This window comes from Eulemur rufifrons, chromosome 17 (genome assembly GCF_041146395.1).
Source record: "Eulemur rufifrons isolate Redbay chromosome 17, OSU_ERuf_1, whole genome shotgun sequence".
In the NCBI taxonomy this organism is placed as follows: Eukaryota; Metazoa; Chordata; class Mammalia; order Primates; family Lemuridae; genus Eulemur; species Eulemur rufifrons.
In genome coordinates this window covers 30,930,174-30,941,634 of record NC_090999.1, presented here as the reverse complement: position 1 = coordinate 30,941,634, position 11,461 = coordinate 30,930,174, and the positions used below count along the sequence as shown (strand labels likewise).

General features: G+C 35.8%; 1 pseudogene; it reads right to left on the bottom strand.

The window, feature by feature from the left end:
• Positions 1-10,407: 10,407 nt before the first annotated feature.
• On the bottom strand, positions 10,408-11,260 carry LOC138398019 (ATP synthase subunit beta, mitochondrial pseudogene; annotated as a pseudogene).
• Positions 11,261-11,461: the final 201 nt, after the last annotated feature.

The following is an 11,461-nucleotide window of genomic DNA, read 5'->3' as shown; positions in this document are numbered from 1 at the left end:
AAACTATGAAACACTGAGAAAAGAAATAGCAGAACTTGCAAATAGATGGAAAAATATACCATGCTCGTGGATCGGAAGAATCAACATTGTTAAAATGTCTATACTACCCAAAGTGATTTACAGATTCAATGCAATCCCTATTAAATTACCAACATCATTCTTTACAGACATAGAGAAAATAATTATACACTTTGTATGGAATCAAAGAAGACCCCGTATAGCAAAAGCAATTTTAAGCAACAAAAACAAAATGGGAGGTATTAATTTGCCAGACCTCAAACTATACTACCAGGCCGTGGTTCTTAAAACAGCCTGGTATTGGCACAAGTGCAGGGACACAGACCAGTGGAACACAACAGAAAATCCAAATATAGAACCATCCTCATATAGTCACCTAATTTTCGACAAAGCGGGAAAGAATATACTCTGGGGACAAGAATCCCTATTCAACAAATGGTGCTGGGAGAATTGGTTAGCCACTTGTAGAAGACTGAAACAGGACCCACAGCTTTCACCTCTCACAAAAATCAAATCACGGTGGATAACAGACTTAAACCTTAGGCGTGATACAATCAGAATTCTAGAAGAAAATGTAGGAAAGACTCTTACAGACATTGGCCTAGGCAAAGAATTTATGAAGAAGACCCCCAAGGCAATCACAGCAGCAACAAAAATAAATGAATGGGACCTGATTAAATTAAAAAGCTTCTGCACAGCCAAAGAAACAGTCCAGAGAATAAACAGACCACCTACAGAATGGGAAAAAATTTTTGCATACTACACATCAGATAAAGGACTGATAACAAGAATCTATTTAGAACTCAGGAAAATCAGCAAGAAAAAATCAAGCAACCCTATCAAAAAGTGGGCAAAGGACATGAATAGAAATTTTTCAAAAGAAGATATAAAAATGGCTAACAAACATATGAAAAAGTGTTCAACATCTCTAATCATCAGGGAAATGCAAATCAAAACCACAATGAGATATCACTTAACCCCAGTGAGAATGGCCTTTATCAAAAAAACCCAAAACAACACATGTTGGCGTGGGTGTGGAGAGACAGGAACACTAATACACTGCTGGTGGGACTGCAAACTAGTGCAACCTCTGTGGAAAGCATTATGGAGGTATCTTAAACAGATTCAAGTAGACCTGCCATTTGACCCAGCAATCCCATTACTGGGCATATACCCAAAGGAAAAAAGGTCATTCTGTAACAAAGGCACGTGTACCCAAATGTTTATAGCAGCACAATTCACAATAGCAAAGATGTGGAAACAACCCAAATGCCCATCAATACATGATTGGATTAGTAAACTGTGGTATATGTATACCATGGAATACTACTCAGCTATAAGGAATGATGAAGATACAACATCTCTATGGTTCTCCTGGAGAGAGTTGGAACCCATTATATTAAGTGAAGTATCCCAAGAATGGAAAAACAAGCATCACATGTACTCACCAGAAAATTGGTTTCCTTGATCATCACCTAAATACAAATCTGGGAACGACACCAATTGGACATCAGACTGAGGTGGAGGGTGGGGGAGGGGATGGGGGTATGCCTACACAATGAGTGCATTGCGCACCGTTTGGGGAGTGGTAACACTTGAAGGTGCTGACTCGGGAAAGGGGGGGTGGGGAAAAAATATGAAACTATTGTTTTTAACTTGCACTGTTCACTTAATAATTTATCATGAATATTTCCCATATTATTTCATATCATTGTATAAGAAATAATGTATACATTATGAGGACATACTGTATCTAACAAGATATACTGTTAGACTCTTTGATTCTGTAAAATTAAATAAAAAAAAAATAAAAAAAAAAATAAAAGAGTCTAATTCCAATGAATGTTTTATTCATTGGAATTAGACAAAAAATCTTTCTAAAAACAAAAAAAAAAAAATTATAATGGCAATGTGCAAAAGAGATCTTTTAAAAAGAAATACATAACAGTTTGACTGGCATGATGTTGGAATTTGATTCATGCACTGCACTTCTCTGCTCTCCACAATGTCTTATTTAGCATTTGTTTTACCCTTGAGTATAGTGGCTAAATTTCATCTTTTGTAACGACACCTATTTTTGTCTTTTATTTCTTATTTCATTTAGCAAGCACTTGCATTGTATATATGTACTGACTTATTTAATCCTTAATAACAACCTTAGAAGATAGATGTTATTTCTATTAAATTAGGAAACTGAGGCATAGAGCAGATAAGTGACTTGTTCAGCTAATAAGGAACAGAAATGGGATTTAAAATCAAGCAGTTAGATGCCATATTCTCAACTCCTCTGCTAAACCCTGAGATGACATGTGAATTGATGATGACATTTTAAAATGATGCTTATTTTGAAAATTAGCTGGATATGAATCTTATTCTACCAAAGTTAGGTGTAAAAGACATATAAATTGATTTTGTTTCCATATGTAACATTACTTTAGGTCTGGTGGGTTTTTATGCTGTTGGTAAGCCATTCTCGTGAGCACAGGGGACTCTCTGAGGATATAGTAAACAGCCCTGTGTTTCCATGCATGATAGATATCTATTCTTTCCGTGGGGTCTTGCTGCTTCATGGATGGGATGTTTCACTCCCAAAGCAGCACACAAGCCCGCCTGTTCTCAGATCTCAGCAAATTCTCTACCATGTTGATTCTTTCCCAGTCCTCTCTGGGGCGCTGAGCACCTGGCCCCTGCTTCCAAATCCTCTACTTTCTCTTACCTAGTATTTCCCTCTCCTGAGAAAATGAGAATAAAACACAAAACAAAACAAATAACAAAAACACCTGAGTAGCTTGAACATAGCAAAAGCAAAAAAAAAAAAAAAAGAAAGAAAAAAAAAGGAATATAGAAGAAAATCCCAGGAAAAATATTACTATTTCACAAATATTTTCCAATATATCATAAAATATTAAAAGGATAAAATTAAATTTTAAAAGTCAAACGTACAACTATTGTATCTTTTTTATAGATTTCATATTGTATTATTAACTAAGAGCTTCTCATAATTTCTAAAATGAGGGGGAATAATTTTATTTGCATATAGATGAATGGTAGCCACATAAAGACTCACCTTTTTAAATTTCTCTTACCTGGTTCTCTGTTTCATGAAGGAGAGAGAGAGAAACTGATGATTACTCCAGGACAAACTAGTCATCTTTATCCTTCTGCTGCTATTTCCCAGCTCACCACTGCTTGGAGCCATTGCTTTTTATTTCCTTACTGAGTTTTATTTGCTTAATTTGTATATACTTTTAAAAAACATATACATGTAAGCAGTTTATCAGATATGCATTTCCACTCCCATTAGTATGTATGTTTTCAGTTGAATTATCACTTAGTGTATTGAGCCTTATCTAACTGCAAGGATAAAATGTGTCAGCTTCTGTGCATAGCTTTGCCTCACTGACACTAAGTGGTGTAGGCCACTACTGAAACTATTGAAGAAGATAGATCTGTGAAATGATATGCTATCTACAGCTTACATTGAATTGCATCACTATGCTTTGGGTGGAAATTGACATATGCATGTACAGTCAAGATTTTGTTGTTGTTATTTTTGTTCATTTGCTTGTTTGTTTTTTGAAGTGAGCTGGCCAGATATGGTCAATGAATTGTGGAATGAAAGGTTAATGTGGTATATGTTATTATAGATATGCAAGACTATTGTGCCCACTTATATCTTACTAGAGAAGACTTTCACATCTGCTGAGATGAGGTTATGTGGTTATACATAGTGCAACATTCTAGAATATACTTGCCTAACTAGGTGTATGAAGAGCGCTGATTTAGGAACTAACATGACTTTTTTTTATTATAGCAGAAACCATAGACAAAAATACAGTCTATTCTCCATAACTTGCAGAAATGTTTGTCCAATACAGACTAATTTGCCTATGGCCTAAATTAGAAATTTTGACACAACTGTCATAATTGTTGCCATTAATGACTCAAAGGCTTTTAGAATATTTTTACCTTTTAAACAAAGCTCGGAAAAGAGTTGGCCACTTATTGAAAATGCAATTTTAAAAGTATCTTAATTATTAAATCACATAGAGAGGCTTTTAGTTGAATATCTTCAGTTCTGAATAATGAAAACTACTGGTTTATTCAAGCAGCCATCAGCTGTCTAGACCTATGGTTTTTAGCCTCCTGTAAATGCAAGTGATCAATGCAACATTTATTTCTTTTTTGGAATTTTAATCATGAACTTGAACTAATTTGAAGGTAAATAAAAATATTCTAACTGGCTTAATAATTATTTCAAGTATTTAAAATCTACCTAAAATTATAACACCAATAACACTTTATGAATTTTTCTGTTATATTTTGTCCAAATGTTTCTGATGACAACGAGTTCTACATGCATAGAATGTTTTGATAATGGTTAGCAATAAAAAGCAAAACAAAACAAAAGGAAACAAAAATGTATGTACTGGGAGTTGAAAGCTAGCCAATAGTGAGGGAAAGAAGAAAAAAAGAAGAGAAGGGAAGGGACATATTTGTTTTGTGAAGATTACCAAACTTGTCAACCCAAGGATTCAAGCTTCTCATGAAATCAAGTGGACCAAATGGACCCTTGGGTCTCTGTAGTCCACATATAAAGCATCTCAAGTGTGGAGTCATCTGTGGAAACAAACCAGTGTGGGTGACAACAGGCCAGGCCCATCTCCTGTTAGCCAGGGAGGGCAGATTCCATGAAGATTTTGATACAGCCCATTCTTCCATTCTTCTGCTATCCCATGACTAAATCTTAAAACTGTCTATCAAAGCTAGATGACTGTATTCATTAATTCTTGGTTTTTCTTTTCTTTTCCCTCCCTCCCTCCGTCCCTCCCCGCCCCCCTCTCTTTCTTTCTTTCTTTCTTTCTTTCTTTCTTTCTTTCTTTCTTTCTTTCTTTCTTTCTTTCTTTCTTTCTTAGTGGGACTTATGTGATTGAAAGGGCAGAACAGAAATAACATTTATTCTTTTAGAGAAAGAACTTACCAAGCATCCAATAGTAGCAAAACATGTAAAACACCTGCTCTTTCTCCAGGAAGATCATCTTACAGATCCCACTGAAGTTCCATTTTCACAAGTTTTTCTTCAATTGCTGAATAAACATAAAGTATTTTTACATAATTTATTATTATCAGAGGACATCTGAATGGTCTTGAACTATATAAAATAAAAAAATATTTGTGTTACTCTAACTGTCCCTAAAAATATTTTAATAATTCTATGTTTTAAAAACTCTGACTGAATACACAGTATGATCTACCAAACAATTGATAGGAATCTCTTTTCTATAAATCCAGAGATAGCTCTTAAGTGGACTCAAGAACTGTTTTGAGACTCTAAAATTAATGGTTTGACTTGCTGTGTGAATTTAAAAAATCTGCTCTCCATTTGGTATGTATCTATAATTGTCTGACCCTCCAGTCTCTCTTGTTTTACTCTACTCAAAAGCCCTTTTCTGAAATGTTATAGAGACTTCTCTGTCACGTGAAAAATTTTCTTTTTTTTTTTTTTTTGAGACAGAGTCTCACTCTGTTACCCAGGCTAGAGTGAGTGCCGTGGCGTCAGCCTAGCTCACAGCAACCTCAAACTCCTGAGCTCAAGCGATCCTCCTGTCTCAGCCTCCCGAGTAGCTGGGACTACAGGCATGCACCACCATGCCCGGCTAATTTTTTCTATATATATTTTTAGCTGTCCATATAATTTCTTTCTATTTTTAGTAGAGGTGGGGTCTCGCTCTTGCTCAGGCTGGTCTCGAACTCCTGAGCTCAAACGATCCGCCCACCTCGGCCTCCCAGAGTGCTAGGATTACAGGCGTGAGCCACCGCGCCTGGCCCGTGAAAAATTTTCTTAACTACCTAAGTCTGTTTCTCCAAGATCTGTGCATCTTGAGCCCAGTTTTGGCTTTTCTGCTTCTTTGTATTTCCTAACTTTCTGCAATGTGACCATCATGCTTCATATTATTATTGTCTCTTTTTGTGCTTTGGATATCAATTTGCAAAGTATTTGTTAGGCTGGGGAGTATGTTTTCACTTATATACCAAAATTATTCCTCCATAGGTCGCTTTCTAGTGAAGAGTAAGACATTTTTATTCCTTTTCCCACTTTTCATTCCATTCTTTTGATTGCTCTCATGTTTATAATTTGGCCAGATGGAACCAGGGGCACAGTCAATAAAACATGCTCTCAGGTGCAAAGACTGGCACCTGTTTAAGCATTGGTATCTCCTTAGATTGTGGCTCCAGGCCTGGCCAGTCTTAAGCACTTAATAAATGGTTGAATTAATGACTACATACAACTTCTAGATGAGAAACAAAAGCAGCTAATTGATTCATGAGGGAATTGAACTTGTAACCTTGGCTTCATTAGTATGAGTATATCCAAATATAATTGTCTGGATACTATATATTTCATAAAGAAGCTTTTAGAATTAATAGTTTGAATGTCATATTTTTCAAATATCACATTTTTTTCTTTCTACCACTTAGTAAATCAAAATGTGAAAACATTTTAAAATAAAAATTGAGCTCAGAGAAGAGAAACGAACCGTGCTTGTTAGGCTGCTGAATCAAGTCTGTGCGTGAAATCTGACAGAGCCAGTGCTCTCTTGAGCCCTAACGTTGTTGAAGGACATGAATTGTAGCTTGAGCACACAGTCTTCTGGGGAGAAAGCCAGCTGCAGATAGTGTCACACTATGCAGGGACATCCCTTGTCACTGAGGAAGGCATCAGAGTGAGCTCAGTTGCTCAAAACCTCTTGTTTTTTGCTCTAAACTTTAAGTCACAAAGTATTTGAGAGTCTTCTTGTCTGTATTGCCTTGTCTTTTCCTCAAAGTCCCCTCTTCCACCACCAATAGCACCAACAATGAATAAATCCTCAGTCTGAGATCTTGCAGGTTCCCAGCAACTGAATTAACCATATTATCTAGGAAAAAAAAAAACAAAAACCAAAAAAAACTGTAAACATAATGTTCTTGTTCTTACTGTAGTAAAATCTCAGGTTTCTTAATAACACCATCCCTCTCAAGAAAGCAATAATGCTGAGAAAAAAATGACATTTGAATAATTAGTATCTTATTGTTTATTTCACCTAGAAAGAATAAACTAACTTACCTATTTAAATCTTTTTGAGTTTGTATGAAGTTTTTTTTCTACTTCTGTTGCTTTGTGATTCTAAAAATAGAAGGATATTCTTTAATGGCTGAAATAATAATAGTCATCAATGTTTATTGAGCATTTTCTGTACACAAAACACTCATTAAGTAACATGCCTCATTTGATTTTATTCTCAGAAAATGTCTAGGAAAAACGCGGTGTTATTATGCCACATTGGCAAGTGGGAAAATGAAGCTTAATGAGGTTGAGCCTCGCTCAAGTTTTCAGAGAGCAAAAGGTAGAACTGACTTTTGAATCCAGACAGTTTGGTTCCAGGGCCTGCATTTTAGGCATTCTGTACTACAACCAAAGCTTTGAAAGCTCTTATTTTTTTCTATAAGATTTTACCTAAAATAATTTTATTTATCAAATTTTATAGATTCAATAGGAATTCCAAAGATAGTATTTCTGGAATAAAAGAGAAGACTGTAACTTCTTTGAGGACTCCCACTCTCCCTGCCAAAACTGAAAAACTTGAGCAAAAAATGAAAAGGGGGGAAAAAAAGAACTAACTTAGTAAATTTACCAACACCGTCCATGCAAGGTAAATAGCTTACATGAATTCAAAAACCACAGCAAACAAACAAAGAAAATTAAAACAAAACTGTCAGTAAAGAATGAAACATACATTTCTGAGCAGACTAGAAAAGTACATCCTGGTGTGGTTCCTCACCCCACTCTCAAGCTCACAAGCCTTCTTAGCGCAGGGAAAATTTCCACTAACATTACGCCCAAATCTAGAGGAAAACAGAGTGCTAATCCTTTTTCTCCTCTACTTCTAAAGAACCATAGTGAACACCCCCTAGGAGAGAAATGAAAGAAAAAAGAAAGCTCTAGTGGTACACTCCAATGAGGAAATGGTCCAAAGTTTAACAGTGTTTCTCCTACAAGAATGGCCTACCCTTCCTCCCTACCCTCTCTCCAAACTTCATGACATAAAAAGTTGTCCAATAAAATAGTTACAATAACAATTATACACTGTTTATCTGAAATTTCAATTTCAGTACACTCCTGTAGAAAATGAAAATATAAGACATCCAGATAAATTTTACTTTCAGATAAACAATGAATATTATTTAAGAATTTGCTAAATATTGCAAAAAACATACCTATACTAAAAATATTATTGCTTATCGGATATTCAAATTTAACTGTGTATCCTGCATTTTAATTTGTTAGATCGGACAACCCTATTGAGTTAGGAGCCCTAGGATAGGACAAATTAACAAAATCTCAGGATTAAAAACAAACAAACAAAGCAGAGGCCATGTAGTCTAACAAAGATTAGTTGAAAATATTGGAACTCCTACAGAACAACATGTTAACAATGGATATCTAACAGGAAATGAAGCTTGAGATATTTTTTAAAATAAACATGAGATATATTAACATGATAGTATAACTAACATGAATGTTTGAAGTGTTTGAGGGAAGAAAGATGAGAAGACAGGTGAGAATAAAATCTTCATCCTTCAAAGCAAAGGATCAGTAGAAATAAAAGCATAGTTAAAATATTAATGCTTCATTTTTCTTCATTTAAACCTTGATGAGATTTGTAGGAAATAATGTTTCTCATAGTAAATGATAATTCAAAGTTCAGATTTTTTAGTTTTATTTTTTCCTTACCAAATCAAGTCAAAATAAATGGAAAGTTTGAAACATTTTTGATTTTAAAATATATCTCTTGATTCTGATCCATTTTAATAAAAATATTCCCAGTGTCTATCTTCTACCTACTTACCAATTTACCTACCAATCTCTCTTGTACATTTCCACTTTTTAATCTCTATTTATTCTCAAAAGTTTGTTAGGATGACATTTACCTAATGATAATGATAATTTCTCAATGGTTGTTTTGCAGTGATTTTGAAGTGTTTGTTTTTGTACTTTCTGCACTGTTTGATTCATTGTAATGAGTATATATGATGCTCATAGAAATGAAAGAGTGAATTAAAAAAACAGGATCCAAAATGACAAGATAAGAAGAGTGAATAAATATGGAGAGTAACTAATTATTATTTTCTTCTAAGTACTGTTCTATACTTTTTAAAAATTAAAGAAATTCTAAGCATATATACAATCTAGTATCATTTAGAACTAAGAAGCTGAAAGAAATGAGAAGAAAGCTTATAAAATATCAGAAATTATTTTATTTTTACCCAGGGAATTAATCTGCTTTCTGTAAGGAAAGAAACAATGATATACATTTTGGGCACAGAAGAAAACAAAAGCAAGAAGAGAGAATAAACAAAGACAAGGGAATGAGAAAAAACCTTTAAAATGCTTCTGTGTAAAGCTGATTTTAGACATTTTATAGAAACCCAGCTTTACATTATAAGATTATTTCATGAAACAATCCTCATTTCCTCCCTTGTATGGGGATTTGTATTATCCCAGGAGAGGACTGTTAAGTTCCCATCTGATCATCCTCCATTGATGAAATTTATTTGCTGCGTACAGAGAAGCAGGGGGAATTAGCACTTCTCCATGCCAATTTTCCACTTAACATCTGGTGAATGTTCTACTTAGAGTGAGAAACGAATAGACTTGTTCCCCGGGGACTGACAAACACATGATTGATGACCTGTGATGTCCAGACACCCGTTTCTCCATTGTTAGGATATTTCTCTTAACTGCCTTTCCCAGATCTTGAAGATCAAATATCTCATTCTAAAGTACTGGTTATGTTATCTGAGCTGTACTTAATCTAAAATGGCTAACTAGAATATGAAATGAATTTTAAACAAATAAACCAGGAGAAAACAGCAACTAAAACAACTTGAGTTAGTTTGCATTTTATTATTTTTACTTCTAGAGTCAATTGTATAGAAATGTTTCGGCCTGGTAGAAAAAAATATGGGTTATATGATATTGGGTAATATCTTATCCAAAATGTAATTTTGGCATTTTTTGCAATAACTTGACCAAGTTAGTTGAGGCATATGCACCCCAGTCTTTCCTTTCAATAAAGTAAATAAGTGGATTAGTTTGGTTGTAGGCTCTCTCATCTCTCTTTCTGCCCTGTGAGTCCCAAAATTCCTTTGACTGAACCATGGTGAACAAGCTCCCACATATTTTTGATTTTTTTTCCTCAGTAGTGTATGTTTTATTGGAAACCTTAAATACTCTTTAGACAGACATAATGTCTTCAATCAAGGATCTTGTGTGGCCTACACACAAAACTGAAGCTTTTGGGATTAGGAGCAAAAAGAAGACGGTACAGAGGATAAATGCTTAGTTTGTCAAAAGGACCCCTCACATGAATGCTTTTCAGCCAGATTATCAGCTTTTTCCATACTTCTCCCATGGGTCACACCATATAGAAAGACTGTTTCAGGAGATGGTCATATTCACCCACCAGAATTTTCTGGAATCTTCTGATGGTCTTTTTCAGCAGTACCAGCCTCCCCATAAGACCTGTGAAGACCTCGAAACCTAGAAAGGCTGAGACAAGAAATGCTGTATTTTCTGTGCATGGGACACAATCAACTTGTCTTTCTCAGTTCATCCATACCCAGAATGGCAGTGATGCCCTGGAGAGATCTGTAGTCCTGCAGCACATTTTGCACCCCATGGGCAACATCATAATGCTCATTGCCAACAACACTGGGATCCATGATGCTAGAGGTGGAGTCTAGAGGATCCACAGCTGGATAGATGCCCCCCTCAGCAATAGCAAGGGACAGCATAGGTAGTGGTTGGGCAGGAAAGTCAAGAAATCAGCAGAAACAGAGAGAGCCTGTGATAGATCCCTTCTTGGTGGTGGTGATTCTTTCCTGCACAGCACCCATGTCAGTGGCCAGGGTAGGCTGATAGCCCACAGCAGAAGGGATTCTGCCCAATAATGCAGACACCTTTGAGCCAGCCTGGGGGAAGTGAAAGAGATTATCAATAAACAGCAGTACATCTTGGCCCCTTTGGTCTCTGAAATATTTAGCCCCAGTTACTTATCTTATCAGAGCTACCTGCACATGAGCACCAAGGCTTATTCATTTGACTGGACAGCAGTGCTACCTTGGAGGTACCATCTTTTAAATTGATAACACCAGAAGCAATAATTTCATAGTATAAGTCATTGCCCTCACTGCCTTGCATTTCCAGGGCATTTAGGATGGGTGGTCATTCCCCATCAGACTGGATGTCAACCAATGCACCAATGACAGACACAATGAGCCTGGTGGTGGCGTCTGCCTTCAGAGAAGGAGATGTTTGCATTACATAGTCTCAGGTAGGCTGGATCACTGTTGGGGCAGCCTGCAGTAATAGCTGAGCTTGGGGTAGTGATGCTGAAGAGCT